The sequence below is a fragment of the Cucurbita maxima genome, unplaced genomic scaffold, assembly GCF_002738345.1.
Source record: "Cucurbita maxima cultivar Rimu unplaced genomic scaffold, Cmax_1.0 Cma_Scf00151, whole genome shotgun sequence".
Lineage (NCBI taxonomy): Eukaryota > Viridiplantae > Streptophyta > Magnoliopsida > Cucurbitales > Cucurbitaceae > Cucurbita > Cucurbita maxima.
Window position 1 is genome coordinate 43,668 of NW_019272167.1, and position 17,854 is coordinate 61,521.

General features: G+C 39.3%; 1 long non-coding RNA gene across 1 annotated transcript in view; it reads right to left on the reverse strand.

Moving 5' to 3' along the window:
* Positions 1-11,066, reverse strand: part of LOC111473728 — a 14,133-nt gene extending 3,067 nt beyond the window's left edge. The window contains exon 1 of the long non-coding RNA XR_002715759.1: positions 10,704-11,066. This is a non-coding gene — a long non-coding RNA (uncharacterized LOC111473728). The remainder of the gene's footprint in view (positions 1-10,703) is intronic.
* Positions 11,067-17,854: the final 6,788 nt, after the last annotated feature.

Below are 17,854 nucleotides of genomic sequence, written 5' to 3' on the forward strand. Positions count from 1 at the left end.
TTCTTCCCAAAAGATAGGGGATCGAAATCTTCGTCCATAGAGAACCTCGTATGTGGCCATTTGTATGGTGGCTTGACAACTATTATTATAAGCGAATTTCATAAGGGGTAGGTACTTATCCGAGCTTCCTGCAAAATCCATCACATATGCCCTCAACATGTCTTCCAATATTTGCTTGAGCATTTCTGTTTGATCATCTGTTTATGGGTGGAATGTCGTGTTATAACTGCGTACCCAATGCCTTTTGTTGAATTTTCCACAAGCGAGATTTAAATCTGACATCTCGGTCTAATACTATTTTCTTTTGTTGAATTTCCAGAAGCGTACCCCATACCTTTACTAATGAAAATTCATTTTTAATGTTTAGCAAGAGTAGCTCAGTTGGGAGATTGTTAGACTGAAGATTTGAAGGTCACACGTGTTTTATCCACGTTCAACGCACCTAATACACGTTTATTACCTAATTATACAATCTAAAAACCTAACTTGCTTATAGAATCTAAAATTAATGATTATTTCTTTTTTAAATATAATGAATTAGCGGAAATACCTTTACTTATGAATTTTCATTTTTAATATTAGCGGGGATAGCTCTGTTAGGAGAGCGTCAAACTGAAGATTTGAAGGTCACGTGTTTGATCTCCACGTTCACGGCACCTAATTCTAGTTGCATAGCCCAACTATTCAATCTAAAATTAGTCATTATTCCTTTGTGAAATCTCAATGAATTATTGGAAATACCTAATGTGTTCTAGTTCACCACACCTTATACATGTTGGATAACTTGAATATCTTATTAAAAATTACTTATTATTTATATTTAAAATTTCAATGAATTAGCGAAAATATGTTTACTGATGAATTTTAATTTTTAATGTTAGTGTGGATAGCTCAGTTGAGAGAGCGTTAGATTGAAGATCTGAAGGTATCTTGTTCGATCCATGTTCACCGCACATGGTTCACGTTGCATAATTTGGCTAGTCAATCTAAAAGTAGTTATTAATTCTTTCTAAAATTTCAATTAATTAGCGGAAATACCTTTACTTAAAAACTTTCATTTTTAATGTTAGTGGGGATAGCTTAGTTTGGAGAGCGTCAGATTTAAGATTTGAAGGTCACGTGTTTGATCTCCATTTTCACTGCACCTGTTTCTATTTGCATAACCTGACTATTCGATAAAAAATTAGTCATTATTTCTGTTTAAAATCTCAATAAATCAGTTAAAATACCTTTACTAATGAATTTTTATTTCTAATGATTGCGTGGATAGCTCAATTGGGAGAGCGTCAGATTGAAGATCTGAAGGTTACGTTTTCGATCAATGTTCATCCCACATGGTTCACATTGCTTAATTTGATTATTTAGCATCGTAAGTTGCATAACTTGACTATTCAATCTTTATCTTTAAGGTAGGTCTTGTTCGATTTACATTTATGGCATCTTATAGTTTAGTTGGTTATTATTTCTTTTTAAAATATAATGAATTAGTGGTTGGGAGAGTGTCAAACTAAAGATTTGAAGGTCACATGTTTAATCTCCACGTTCACCCCACCTCCGCACCTGTTTCCATTTGCATAAGCTAACTATTCAATCAAAAATTAGTTATTATTTATTTTTAAAATTTCAATGAATAATGGATAGCTCAGTTGGGACTGAATATTGAACGTTACATGTTTAATCCACGTTCACCGCACTTGGTTTACGTTGCATAAGTCCATTAAGTTGCATAATTTTATTCAATCTACAGTTAGTGATTATTTCTTTTTAAAATATAATGAATTAGCGAAAATACCTTTACTTGTGATTTTTTTTTCAAATATTAGCGAGGATAACTTTCGAGAGTGTCAGACTGAAGATCTGAAGTTCACGTGCTCGATCCACGTTCTTCACCGCACCTGATTGAAGTCACATAACTTGCCTACTCACTATTCAATTTAAAATTAGTGATTATTTCTTTTTAAAATATCAATGAATTAGCTAAAACATAACTTGACTCCTCACCATTCAATTTAAAATAAGTGAGTATTTCTTTTTAAAATATCAATGAATTAGCTAAATACCTTACTAATGAGTTTTCATTTTTAATGTTAGCGGGGATAGCTTAATTAGGAGAGCATCACTGAAGATCTCAAGGTCACGTGTTTGATCCACGTTCACCGCACCTGATTCAAGTTGACTAAGTTGCATAACCAGACTATTCAATCTAAAATTAGTGATTATTTCTTTTTAAAATCACAATGAAGCTTTGAAAATATCTTTACCGATGAATTTTTATTTTTAATGTTAGCGGGGATAGCTCAATTTGGAGAGTGTTAGTGAAGTTCTAAAAGTCACATGTTTGATCAACATTCACTTCACCTAATTCAAGTTGACTAACTTGCACAACTTGAATATTCCATCTAAAATGAGTGATATTTCTTTTTAAAATTACTTGACTACTTAATCTAAATTTAGTGATTATTTCTTTTTAAAATTTAAGTATTTTCATTTTCAATGTTAGAGGGGATAGCTTAGTTGGGAGAGCTTAATATTGAAGATTTGAAGGTCATGTGTTCGTTCGACCTTGGCAACACCTGATTCAAGTAGCGTGGATTTCTAATTCTTTATTTGACTATAAATGCTCTATAAGACATTTTGTAAAATGACTCATTTTATTGCATCAAACAATAAAATTGATCTTTCGTAGAATCGTCAATAGATTCTAATTTCAATGTTGCTAAGTTAAGTTCTTTTGATGTAGGTGATAATTTTTCTGATTCGAGGACAAATCCTGAAGAGGGGGATGATGATAAGAATCACGGTGTACATTCTACTTTCAATGTTGCTGAGTTGAGTCCTTTTAATGTAAGTGATGATTTTTCTAATTCGAGAACGAATCCTTTTGAAGAGGGGGATGATGATAAGAATCACGGTGTTCTAACTGGACCTATTACACAACCCAAGGCCAAGAAGATTCAACAAGCATTCATACATCATCTACAAAATTGGATAAGCTAGGTTCAACAATCATTTCATGTGTTACAAGCTGATTTGTTTGAGTCAAGATCATTTGGAGATTCAAAAGTAAATATTTGCATGGTTGAAGTAGCGGATGAAGTTGCAAGCATCATTTCATGAGTGGTTAGAAAACTTTATTTATTATTTTAATTTCACAAAGTTTGTAATGCTCATATTGACTTCGTATTCTGTGGAGATTTAAAGGGATCGAGATTAAATTACGGCCACTAACTTTTTTTGTGGGGAGACTATAAATACCCACAAATTATTATGTAAAAGCGTATTTGTGATCAATGAAATTGATCTCTCATGTTGAGACGTTCCCCTTATAGAAATCTGAGCATATCTTTGTAGTTTCTAAGTTTCATGCAATTCTTGTGGTAAATTGCATCTTACTTATTCAATCAAGCCTTGATCAAGTATTATGGAGTGACTCAATTTAGAAAAAGATTTCAAATCTTGCTTCTCACTCTTGGATCTCCTAATCTAATTCTATCCTTATCTTTTGGTTGATCCAAATTTTGTATAAGAAGGTGTTAATTTCTTTAATACAAGGGTTCTTGCTTCTACAAAAGCTTGGCTTCTTGGGCTGAAGATTATGGTTGGTCTATCATCCTTCAACGAGATCTTCTATCCCCATGACTTGCTCTGATGCGGTCGTTCTTCTAACGCCAATTACACGTCCAGTTGTCGAGATTGTAATGTGAGTTTGTAGCCCATCCATTGAGGTTCTTTGAATGATTCTATAGCTTTATCATTTCTATGTTTGGAGTTTGATCATGGGTCTTGGGCGAAGGAATCCTTGGTTTACCACGCTTGAGTTGAAGGAAGTGTCATAGGGCTAATTTTTTTTTCCAATTTTTTCCAATTTTATTGATCTTTTTTTAGTGATTTTATTTCAATTTTGTCAAACCCACTCTTGTACTCATCTCAATCATTTATCACATTAACCATTTGAATAAAATAAAGTCACATTAACCATTTGACCAAATGTCTATAGCATAACACTAACAAAGGTACAAAGTTCGTGACATTAACCATTTGAATCACCTTAATCCCACTTGCTGAACTTGACCAAATGTATAAAAAATAACACTAACAAATGTAAAAATAATATTCCATTGGGAATCAAACCCGAGTCTCCTGGGTAAAAGTCAGATATCCTAGACGCTGGACGATAATGGATTTTTGGTATAGATGTCCTGAAGTTTTTTGTCAGATCGTTGAAGAGTTTTAGCATTATCTTGTGCTTAATGTATAACTCTTCGACACGTCCTTCCCTGTGCGTGTTAGAGTTCTTAGAACTACCGCGACGTTTCGAGCTGTTCGATTGTGTGACTTTTTCTTCAAAAGAGTCAACATCAAATGTTAGGTCTTTGATTGACAACCCATCTAAGGGAGCGCCGATTGCATCGATTCCATCAACGATCTTCCCATGAGTTTATGGTGCATGACCCATTTTTTATACCATTCACCTTCGAGCACTACCATAGTTTTGCATCGTCCATGAGATGCATTGCGGCTAACGTAACTCTCAGGTCGTATGATAAAGTTACTGTAACCCTCAACTCTCAGGTCGTATGATAGAGTTCTTAAAGCTACTGCGACATTTCGAGGTGTTCAATCGTATGGCTTTTTCTTCAAAAGAGTCAACATCAAACGTCAGGTCTTTAATTGGCAATCCATCTAGGGGAGCATCGATTGCATCGATTCTATCAATAGTCTTCCCATGAGTTTATGGTGCATGACCCATTTTTTATATCATCCACCTTCGAGCGCCACCGTCCATGAGATGCATTGTGGCCAACATAACTCTTAGGTCCTATGAGCAAGTTTCTGTAACCTTCAAGTATTGTTCTACGTCAAAAATAATGTTTTTTAATTCCTTAGCATCCCGATTCCCATTTAATGATTTGTGTTTTTGGATTTTGAGTTTGTTAAGCCCAACATGAGCTTGGCTTGGTGTGTGGTTCTCTACGACCCTCTTTGTCAAACTGACTCGGGTGCTCATCTCAGTCATCTCAACTTCATGATGGCGTTCAACAAAAGAGACCTTTAAAATGACGAGATTATCACATTAATCATTTGAATCACCTCAACCTCACTTGTTGAAATTGAACCAAATATCTATGACATAACACTATTAAAGGTTCAAAGTTCATAGAAGTCTTTTTAATCTAAGATAATATTGAACTTGACCATTATAGTGCCTCTCAAACCAAGTTCATAAAAGTCTTTTGAATTTAAGATACTATTGAACTCATCCGTTATAGTGCTTCTCAAACCTAGGTACAGTTTAAATATAATTGGTGACAAAAGATGAAACTATAAAATAAAAGAAATAAGAAAATAATATTTCATTGCCGAGAATCAATCTCGGGTCTCCTTGATGAAAGCCAGATCTTCTGTGTAACGTCTAACTCTTCGACACGTTTTCTTATGTGTGTGATAGAGTTCTCAAAGCTACCGCCACGTTTCTTGTTCTTCGATCGTGTGGCTCTTTCTTCAAAAGAGTCAACATCAAACATTAGGTCTTTGATTGGAAACCCATCCAGGAGAGGGTCGATTGCTTCAATTCTATCAATGGTCTTCCCATGATTTTTACGTGCACGGCCAGGTTTTATATACAATTCATCTTCCAGCGCCACCATAGTTTTGAATCGTCCATGAGATGCATTGGGCCAACGTAACTTTCAGGTCCTCTGAGCAAGTTCCTATAGTCTTGAAGTATAATATCAAAACATATTAACGTATTTTATATGTTAAATATTAAAATAATTGATGTGTATCATAAACATTAAATAAAAATATATATTTGAAATTTGAATGAGATTCATATTAATTAAACATATATTATGATATTCTACGACATTTTAATATTATTTAAATAAAATATTATATCTTAATGTATTAGGTATTCAAATATATAATTTGAGAAAAATTATCACATGTTCACCGTAAATAGAACCCAAGGGTTAAATCAAAAAGCATCAAACACTACAAATTATCATATTTCATTCAAAAGCCTCGAATAATACCATACAAATTACAAAACAGTAAAAAATATATATTATTTCCATTGTACTCTTGTGTACAAAATTTTTAAAGGAAATTTAAAATAAATCGAGCGTATTTGTTACACTTTTAAGTTCAATTACAATAAATCAAGAAAACAATTGAGTGGCAATAAAATATCACTTTGATATTTGAATGTAATTTGAAGACATTTTATCCTTTGGAGTTCAATTACATTTAAGATTATTTATGTTATGTCTTATTTTCTTCAATAATAGCTTTTGGTAGTTTGTAGATGAACTACATTATGTTTGAATTATCATTTTAGTGTATTAAATGCTTGTAATATTCAAGTTTGAAAACATTATGGAATACAAAAACTTTGTGTTTGAAACCATTTGGGTGTTATGTTTCTTTCAAACTTTGTTTTAGGTTTGGTGTTAAAATCTATTCATTGGATTAGTCATGATCAAGCTAATTCTTGAGTGAGTCGCCTTGGAATCTAAGAGTGACGATCTTAGATTCCAAGTTCAATCTAAGAGTTATTTGGTAGCATTTGACTGCAGATCAAGAGGTCACCAATTCGAACCTAGCTGGGCCCTTCTATCTTGGATAGAAATTTGTTACACTTTTTGGACCGACACTATGTCTAAGTTGTCACTAAGGTTAAAATCCTACAAAATGGATCCATGGCTCAGTGGTAGAGAATTTGACCGGTCACCAGTTTGAACTTGGTTGGGCTCTTCTATTTTGGACAAACACTTTTTACACATTTGGACTGACACTCTGTAGAAGGGATAACTAAGGTTGAAATCGTGCAAAATGGGTCCATAGCTGTAGAGCATTTGATTGCAGATTAAGAGGTCACCAATTTGAATTTGGTTGGGCCCTTTTATTTTAGACCGACACTTTGTTCATAGACAAAACATTTAAGTTAACGTAATTTAAGAAACTTATGATTTTTATATTATCAAGAGTTTAATTGAGATAGATCGATTCAATATAGTGGTCCCAAGAATTGAACCGAACAAAACCAACTAGTTAGTAACATGATTTAGTGGAAGCATTTTTATGCAAGGTAGAAGCAATAATGGAGGGTTTGAAATAATATAGTTTTCAACCCTTGTTTCTCGAAGGAATATTGAAATAATATAGTTTTCATGTTAAGTTTTGCATGGAAGAAAGAAAGACCGAGATGTAAAATATTATTTCAATTTGTTTGTAATATACAACAATATATAAATTAACTATAAGAAATATATAAAATTACATGTTCTCAAAGAGCTTCGATCAACACTGGAGGTAACTTCTGCAACCACTCTAAACGTGCTCAAGATTACAATGCGTTAGATAAAATAGCTCTAGAACTTCGAATCCAATAACTTGAGTTTGACTCGTGATAGGATCTCTCTTCTTGTGGAATCTGCATAAAATAGGAAAACCATTCCAAAACAAAGTTTTACAAGGTGTTCTATGGTGTAGTGGTTAGCACTTTTGACTTTGAAACCAACGACCTGGGTTCAACTCCCGGTAGGATCTTTATTTAAGAAATCACCTTGATGCGAAATAACAAAATAAGGAATGACAACACAAGACATTTCTTGTTTACTTATCGAATGACCATCAAATTCCATATGCTCTGTATTAGGGGGCAAATACAAAGAGTCCAAGGGGCAAATGATTTCTACTAGTATTTTTTAACAAGGAGTCAAGGGGGCAAATCCTTTCTACCATTTCTTAACAAGGAGTCCAAGGGGGAAAATCCAAGACATTTCTACCGGGGGCAAATCCTTTCTACCATTTCTTAACAAGGAGTCCAAGGGGGCAAATCCAAGACATTTCTACCAATTTCTACCAGTATTTCTTAACAAGGAGTCCAAGGGGGCAAATCCAAGACATTTCTACCAATTTCTACCAGTATTTCTTAACAAGGAGTCCAAGGGGGCAAATCCAAGACATTTCTACCAATTTCTACCAGTATTTCTTAACAAGGAGTCCAAGGGGGCAAATCCAAGACATTTCTACCAGTATTTCTTAACAAGGAGTCCAAGGGGGCAAATCCAAGACATTTCTACCAGTATTTCTTAACAAGGAGTCCAAGGGGGCAAATCCAAGACATTTCTACCAGTATTTCTTAACAAGGAGTCGAAGGGGCAAATCCAAGACATTTCTACCAATATTTCTTAACAAGGAGTCCAACATTTCTACCAGTATTTCTTAACAAGGAGTTCAACATTTCTACCAGTATTTCTTAACAAGGAGTCCGGGCAAATCCAAGACATTTCTACCAGTATTTCTTAACAAGGAGTCCGGGCAAATCCAAGACATTTCTACCAGTATTTCTTAACAAGGAGTCCAACATTTCTACCAGTATTTCTTAACAAGGAGTCCAACATTTCTACCAGTATTTCTTAACAAGGAGTCCAACATTTTCTACCAGTATTTCTTAACAAGGAGTTCTACCAGTATTTCTTAACAAGGAGTTCTACCAGTATTTCTTAACAATGAGCCCAAGGGCAGTATTTCTTAACAAGGAGTCCAAGGGCAGTATTTCTTAACAAGGAGTCCAACATTTTCTACCAGTATTTCTAAACAAGGAGTCCAACATTTTCTACCAGTATTTCTTAACAAGGAGTCCAACATTTCTACCAGTATTTCTTAACAAGGAGTCCAACATTTCTACCAGTATTTCTTAACAAGGAGTCCAACATTTCTACCAGTATTTCTTAACAAGGAGTCCAACATTTCTACCAGTATTTCTTAACAAGGAGTCCAAGGGGGGCAAATCCAAGATTTCTAATTTCTACCAGTATTTCTTAACAAGGAGTCCAAGGGGGCAAATCCGAGACATTTCTACCAGTATTTCTTAACAAGGAGTCCAAGGGGGCAAATCCAAGACATTTCTACCAGTATTTCTTAACAAAGAGTCCAAGGGGGCAAATCCAAGATTTCTACCAGTATTTCTTAACAAAGAGTCCAAGAGATTTCTACCAGTATTTCTTAACAAAGAGTCCAAGAGATTTCTACCAGTATTTCTTAACAAAGAGTCCAAGAGATTTCTACCAGTATTTCTTAACAAAGAGTCCAAGAGATTTCTACCAGTATTTCTTAACAAAGAGTCCAAGAGATTTCTACCAGTATTTCTTAACAAAGAGTCCAAGAGATTTCTACCAGTATTTCTTAACAAAGAGTCCAAGAGATTTCTACCAGTATTTCTTAACAAAGAGTCCAAGAGATTTCTACCAGTATTTCTTAACAAAGAGTCCAAGAGATTTCTACCAGTATTTCTTAACAAAGAGTCCAAGAGATTTCTACCAGTATTTCTTAACAAAGAGTCCAAGAGATTTCTACCAGTATTTCTTAACAAAGAGTCCAAGAGATTTCTACCAGTATTTCTTAACAAAGAGTCCAAGAGATTTCTACCAGTATTTCTTAACAAAGAGTCCAAGAGATTTCTACCAGTATTTCTTAACAAAGAGTCCAAGAGATTTCTACCAGTATTTCTTAACAAAGAGTCCAAGAGATTTCTACCAGTATTTCTTAACAAAGAGTCCAAGAGATTTCTACCAGTATTTCTTAACAAAGAGTCCAAGAGATTTCTACCAGTATTTCTTAACAAAGAGTCCAAGGGGGCAAATCCATCCAAGAGATTTCTACCAGTATTTCTTAACAAAGAGTCCAAGGGGGCAAATCCATCCAAGAGATTTCTACCAGTATTTCTTAACAAAGAATCCAAGGGGGCAAATCCATCCAAGAGATTTCTACCAGTATTTCTTAACAAAGAGTCCAAGGAGGCAAATCCAAGAGATTTCTACCAGTATTTCTTAACAAAGAGTCCAAGGGGGCTACTTGCCTCGTCGTCGACGTTTGGGACCTCCATTCTTGAGCTTCCAGTATCTGAATTACTTCAAATTTACTTCCACATACTCCCTATTGTGTCAGTTTATGAAATCATAATATTTTTCATGAGAATCGGTCCGGAATGGGGTTAAAATTGAGAAAACCTGTGAAAAGATCAAATTTTGAGTTGACTTGGACAATTTAGTTGAACTGCCCGTATCATCGTTTTCTTCCTTTAAACAGGAAGAAGATGCGCATTTTTCGCATATCCGCCATCTGAAACTCAGCCTGTACAGCCACATGTACAGCATTTCTCTCCTCGATTTCTTCGTGAAACTTATTGGGTAAGATATTCGCTAGGAATTTATTTGATACATTCTCGTGGATCGTAGCCTAAGATATTCGCTTCCAAAGTCATCTGATTTTTCGCTGGAGATAAAGTCAAGGATTTCTTATTAGGTAGTTGATTCTAGAAGTTTCAAGGCCCTATTTCTTCATTGAACCTCTTCCATATCCTTTCTTCAGGCTAAAGGAATTGGTTTGGAGGAACGTCTTTGAGTGTAGGATCTTAATTTCTAGAAATCGTTCTCGGTATGCAACTCACTTGAAATGCCAGATTTTCAATCTCGTGGGTAGCTTGTTCTATGACGTTTCAGCTCTCGATTCCTTCATCAAGTTTACTCAACTTCTTCTTCTGAAGCTAGAGGAATCCTTAATTTAAAGGAACAGAGATCGTAGTTAGGAATTCGACTCTTATCCCCAATTTAATTTCGAAACCTATTTCCTTCAATTCAGCACGCTCTCAAGGTTATTTTTTTTCGTGGCCTTCTATGGAAGCATTCCTTGTTGACTCTGGCAAATCGGATGTCGACGAAAAAAAATTGGCCGAAGGTTTCTTCGAAGGAAAAATTAGCGGAAGTAAAAGGAGAGAGAGAGAGAGATTCGCTGGTAATGCTGAAGACTCAATATATTATTTTACATCCGTTGAATGGTTTAAATAATAAATCTAATTACAAAAATAGAAAAACCAAATATACACAAATAGAATAAGTGGACGAAGACTCCGCCACTCTGCCAAAACAATGGCCCCTAGAATCACGCTCCTCCATTCGCGTGAACTCATATGTTTTTACAAACCTAACTAAATAAGGCAGAGCTTTTATTTAACAATCTCCTCCTAAAAGCTGTACCTTATTATTTGAACTCCGATCTTTGAGCGTAGTTCTTCAAATTTCACCCGCGCCAGGGATTTGGTGAAAATGTCTCCAAGTTGTTCCTCTGTTCGGATGAAATCAATTTTGATGAGCCCTCGATCTGCACATTCTCGAATGTAGTGGAATCTGATTTCTATGTGCTTGCTCCGGTCGTGCAAAACTGGATTTTTGATCAGGGAGATCGTAGCTTTGTTGTCTATGTATAGCATTGGTGGATCGCTTTCTCTCCCGATGATTTCTTCCATTAGTCGTGCAAGCCAGATCCCTTGAGTTGCTGCCATCGAAGCGGCGATGTATTCTGCTTCGCAGGAAGACAAAGCAACTACCTTCTGTTTTGTTGATTGCCAGCAGATCGCGCCGCCTGAGAGAAAGTAGATCATTCCGCTGGTGCTCTTACGATCATCAACGTCACCGGCCATGTCACTATCGCTGTAGCCGACCAGTTTGAGTTTCTCCTTTTCGCTCCCAGCGCAGTATCTTACGCCCCAGTCTCTGGTTCCGGCTACATAGCGCAGGATGCGCTTGACAGCCACTAGATGCTCCTCCCTAGGTGCTTCCATAAACCTACTCACATATCCAACAGAATAAGCAAGATCAGGACGAGAGTTTACCAGATAGCGCAGACTCCCGACAATGCTGCGGTAATTGGTGGAGTCGACTGTCGTCGTAGTGCCGGCCTTCCTTAGTTGAAGTCGGGCCTCCATTGGCGTCCTGGTAGGATTACTGTCCATAAGCCCAGTTGTGTCCAGCAGCTTTCTCGCGTATGCACTTTGGCAGATGGAGATGCCGGAAGAGTTCTGTTGCACTTCGATGCCGAGGTAGTAGCTGAGCACACCGAGATCGCTCATCTCGAAGTTTTTCGACATCTCCTTCTTGAACCTTCCGAGGACTCCCACGTCGCCTCCAGTGATTATGAGGTCGTCGACGTACACTCCCACGATCAGTCGCTTTTTGCCGTGGCCGTACGTGTACATGCCATGCTCAGAGGCACAACGTTTGAAATTCAGTGACAGTAGGGTACTGTCGAGCTTCGCGTTCCAGGCTCGTGGGGCTTGTCGAAGCCCGTAGAGTGCTTTGTGCAGGCGCAGTACCTTATTAGGGTTGTCGTTATCCAGGAAGCCAGGTGGTTGTCGAACATAGACGGTCTCCTTCAACTCTCCGTTAAGGAAAGCAGACTTTACGTCCATATGGTGAACCTCCCAAGAGTGATGTGCTGCAATTGCCAGCAGGAAACGAACGGATTCTAACCTTGCTACTGGCGCAAATACCTCTTCGAAATCCACTCCTTGCTTCTGGACGTAGCCCTTCGCCACCAGACGAGCCTTGTGCTTCACAACTTCTCCTTTTTCGTTGCGCTTCAGTTTGAAGACCCATTTGAGCCCTATGGCTCGGTGTCCCGGTGGCATATCCTCCAGACTCCACGTCTGGTTCTCAGTGATGGATGTCATCTCCTCCTGCATTGCCTTCCGCCAGCACGGGTTCTTTTCTGCTTCGGCGAAGGTGTTTGGTTCATCTGCACTGACGGCATGTAGTTCGGCCACTTCCTCGAGCTCGCGCGCTGCTAGTCCAGGTGGTTCACCTCCTCCCACTAGGTCATCCATCCTCCGGTACCTAGCCTCCAGATCAGTATCGTGATCGGCATCCAGCGTCGAATCCGCAGTCCGTGGTGTTGCGAATTCCACTGGTTCATGTGGTGCACCTGCTGGCGGCGGTGACGTCTCCTGATGCTGGGCTCCTCCTTCTTCAGGCTCAGTGACGAGGTACTCCACCGTGAATTGATTTGGATTACGGTCTGCCTCGATCACGTCATTCCACTGCCAGAAGGTGCTTTCGTCGAAGACGACGTCGCGAGACACGTGAGCTCGCCCCCCCACAGGATCATAGAGTCTGTACGCCTTGCTCCCGGGTTCGTAGCCGATGAAGACGACCTTCAGCCCCCTGGGATCGAGCTTGGCGAGATGGGGACGTGTTACCTTCATGTATGCGACGCAGCCGAACACGCGAAAATGGTGTACTGTTGGTTTTTTGTTGTACCAGGCTTCATATGGCGTCTTCCCGTCGAGGCTTCGGGTTGGTGACCGATTGAGGAGATAGACAGCCGTCATTACTGCCTCTCCCCAGAATCTCCCAGGCATCCCGGCCGTCACCAACAATGACCTCGCTGTCCCGACAATGGTCTGATTTCGGCGCTCTACCACTCCGTTCTGTTGGGGGGAGTAGGGCGCCGTTAGGTGCCGTTGTATGCCGACCTCATCGCAGTACTTACTGAAACTTGCCGAGGTGAATTCTCCGCCACGGTCTGTGCGCAGCACTCGCATCTTCTTCTCACATTCGGCCTCCGCTCGCGCTTTAATGCGCTTAACCGCCTCTGCCGCCTCACTTTTCGCTTGCAGCAAAGTCAGCCACATGAAGCGGCTTTTGTCATCGACTAACAGGAGGAAGAGACTCTTACCGCCTGGGGTCGCCGGCTTGATGGGCCCGCAAATATCGCCGTGTACAAGCTCCAATGGCTCATCGGCTCGGTAGGCTGTTCGAGACGGAAAGGGTGTGCGCTTCTGTTTGCCGATGAGGCACCCGTCGCACAGCTTGTTCACGCCTTTGATTTCTGGCAAGCCGTGCACCAACTCCTTCTTCTGTAACTTTTCTAGGGCAGGAAAGTTTAAGTGTCCGTACCTTGCGTGCCACCTCCAAGATACCTCTTCGGTCTTGGCCGAGAGGCTAACGGGTTGGTCTATCTCTAACTCCAGGATGTAAAGACGGTTTGTGGTTCGTCTTGCCTGCGTGAGCAGCCGTCGTTGATTATCGCAGATTTTCAGTAGTCCGCGCTCGATGGAAATGAAGCAGCCTGTCTCATCGAGCTGACCCAGGCTCACAAGGTTAGCCTTGAGCCTCGGGATGAAGTAGACGTCGGTCAGCTTGCGATGCTCGCCTCCCTTACTGACGAACAGGATGGTGCCGCGCCCTTCGATCTCGACGACGGAGCCGTCGCCGAATTTCACCGTCCCACGGATCCCCGAGTCGAGCTCGGAGAACGCAGATCTAGCCCCGGTCATATGGTTTGTTGCCCCTGTGTCAAGGATCCATTGCTGGTGCTCGTGTTGCTCGTCCCTTTCGCCGATCTGAGCGAACACTCGCTCCTCCTCCAGTTGAATTGGCTCCCCAGTTGGTGCCAGCTTTGCTACGCCCAACTGGAGCTCTTTCTTGGGTTCAAGATCGTCGTCGGAGTTGGAATCGAAATTGGGGACGCATGCGGTTACCATGAAGAGAGCTGGCTCGTCCTCCTCGGATTGAGCCACATGGGCCTGGGCCTTTTCGGCCTTCTCCTTATTCCTCAGCTTGCTCCAGCAATTTCTGCCCAGGTGTCCTCTCTTCCCACAGTTCGAGCAATGGATCGGCCTGCCATTGGTCGACTCCTTCTTTTGATTCTCATCTTTCCCGCGCGTGCGCCCGTGGGACATCCATGGCTTCTTACCGCCTTTGCGGCTGGAGGAGGACCCGTTGCTCTCGCCGGTGTTGTCGCGGAGCTTTAGGCGTGCAAGCCATTCCTCCTCCGTGAGGAGTAGACGGCCCTCCTTGTCAACAGCTGAAGTGATATTCTTCTTCCGCTGCTCGACGTTACGTAGTCTTCCGGTCACCTCTTCCACTGTTAGGTCGTTCACGTCAAGCAATGTCTCGATTGAAATCGCGACTTGCTCGAGGTGATCGGGAACGACCTGCAACATCTTCTTCACGATTTCTGTCTCGCTGATGCCACCACCGAGGGTGGTGTTGCTGTTGGCGAGCCCCGTGATCCGCATTGAAAAATCATCGACGGATTCGCCGTCCTTAAAGCGAATCTCCGAGAGCTCCTTTCGCAGTTGCTCGATGTTGGATTCCCGCACTCGCTGTACACCGACCCGACGGGATTTGATTCCCTCCCAGGCCGATTGTGCGGTGCGCTTGGTGGAAAGAGAAGCCAGCATCTCTGGGGGCACAGATCGTAATATGGCGGCGAACGCCAGCCGATCCTCCCGGTACTCGATTGTTTCTCCTTCCTCTGGCTCGACAGCGTGCCATAACCCTTGCGCCTGTAGGTTAACACGCATCAACAAGGCCCACTCGTTGTAGTTGGACCTTGTCAACATCGGGTACTGAACGACGGCGGTCGTTGTCTCTCTGATCACTCGCTCAACAACTACTCGACGCCCGTCATCACGATGTCGGCCACGGCCTCTTCGTGGTGGTGATGGAGATGCCGGCACTTGGCGGCGTGGAGGAGTGAGCGAGCCTGCTTGAGATGGGCCCCACGATGTATTTATTTTTGTGCTTTGCATTTTCTTCTACTCGAACCTAAGACCTGTGTGTTATTAGATCGACGCTCTAACCACTTGAGCTATTCAACTTGTTTGTTGATAGGTTGGCTCCTCTGTGATGGTATACTACCGATCGCTTCAACCAGGCTCTGATACCACTTGTTGACTCTGGCAAATCGGATGTCGACGAAAAAAAATTGGCCGAAGGTTTCTTCGAAGGAAAAATTAGCGGAAGTAAAAGGAGAGAGAGAGAGAGATTCGCTGGTAATGCTGAAGACTCAATATATTATTTTACATCCGTTGAATGGTTTAAATAATAAATCTAATTACAAAAATAGAAAAACCAAATATACACAAATAGAATAAGTGGACGAAGACTCCGCCACTCTGCCAAAACAATGGCCCCTAGAATCACGCTCCTCCATTCGCGTGAACTCATATGTTTTTACAAACCTAACTAAATAAGGCAGAGCTTTTATTTAACATTCCTTGGAGGTGCAGAAACAGATTGGAATCATTCTTGCTCGACGAGTCATCATGTATCCACGGATTGGATTTTCAAGTTTTTCTTGAAGTTCTTCAATGGCGGATTGAATTAGGGGAATGGATTCTAGGCACCTTCAGCACTCTATTCCTTCATAGAACTTGTGGGTAATCTTGATGAGAAACTGTAGGAATAAGTTTGAAGAGAAATGGTGGAGGATTGCTCCCGAATTTGGAAGAAATCTGAGAGTAGGAGACCCACAATCTAAACACTTATTACCTTCGATTGGGGGATCGACCTTTCTCGATTCTTATTCCATATTGTTGCTCCTACTTCAGACTTTATAGGAGGAGCTTAAACTGACATTGAGAGCTTCAGAATCTTCATTATTTAGAGATCGAACTTTTTGGATAATTTTTAGGAGATATCAAATCCAATCATAGCCTTACCGACCTTGGCTTTGAATACTAGTTGTTGGATGTGATGATCCGTGCGTGTTCGTTCTAGATCATATCAAATTTTGGATGAGATCTGATGGTTGAGATTTGAGTTAGAAGGAATTTTCTCAGATGGTCACGGTAGATGCTCTGATTCTAATTAGAGTGGCATTTATGTGATTATCCATTCTTCCAGGGGTATTTTGGTAATTTGCCACTTTCCGAATATTTTATTATTATTTTTCTCAAAAAATCCACAATTTTTCTACAAATTCCTCATCCATTTTTTTATCATTTTCCCCTAATTTTGAATCTTGAGGTTCCTTCTAGATAAGGAATTACAAATCCGGAAAGATATTTGATAATTGATAAAATGACTTTTTTGCCCTTTTCATTTACTTTTTCCTTTCCAATTCTTTTCAAAAGGCCATTTAACTCCTTGAAATCACTTGTTAAGGTACTCACTTGACTAAGTACCTTGTTCTTCCTTAATCCTTTAATTTTTTTCCTTTCTATCCTTTGGGTCTTTCATGAGTGGCTTATACTTATGGGAGCTAATTTCCTTCATTTTTTGGGTGTTACATATACATACTCTTACAAACACAAAATAAGAAGCAGACTTAAAAGAAGAAAAAAAAATACTAGATTAAAAACAGAGTTAGTCCATGGCCCACACTCCAAAGTCTGCTCTCATCCACGACCAACTCTTAGTTACTTGAAAACAAATGATAAACATGGAGTGAGTAAAACTTAGTAATTCCGAAACCATTACTTCTTGCTATGTTTTCAGGATCTTATACTAATCCTGAAAATCATTCCCCTAAAATGACCTTCAATTTTCTCCCCATGAACTCAATTTTCTCCTCATCTATCTTTTTTTAAACACTTTTAAAAGTTAAACATAGTTTTGACATTTTTTTTTTAATTCACCAGTATTTTTTTTTTAAATTATGAGTTTTTTTAGATAAAGTGCAAAGTTCGATGGTTTTTTTTATTAATTTAGCATATAATTTAAAAAAAAAATACAAATTTTTGTTCATTAAGTTAATATTTATTTTATTAAAATACATAACACCACATCAAAATTAATTTATTATGAATAAAATTAAAACTAAAAAATCAATTTATTTTAAACTAAAAAATTAATTTATTTTAAAACTAAAAAGTATACTTGGTTTGACTAAACCATCCCTTATCCCAACTATAAAGAATTTAATTCCAAGTTCTTTTCTAATAGACAAACGATTTATTAACCTCTGTGGTAAGATTTCACTTCATCAATTTAAGTAGCGTTCAACTATAAATATCGAATTTTAAAGTATTCCTCAGTAAAGTAAATCTGTTGAAACTATCTATCAAAGTTGTTCCATAATGAGTTGTGTAGAAGTGTTTCCTTCAATTCTAATTCCAATTAAGGATGTCAATGACAAAAAAGTGCAAGAGGCTAGAAGGTTTGTAGTGGAAGAAAATAACAAGAGTCATGGACATCGTTTCGTTTACTAGCTGTATCATGTGTCTTATTCATGGTTACTTAAATCTCATTGAATTGGTGCGCCTTTCACATCAGAGACATTT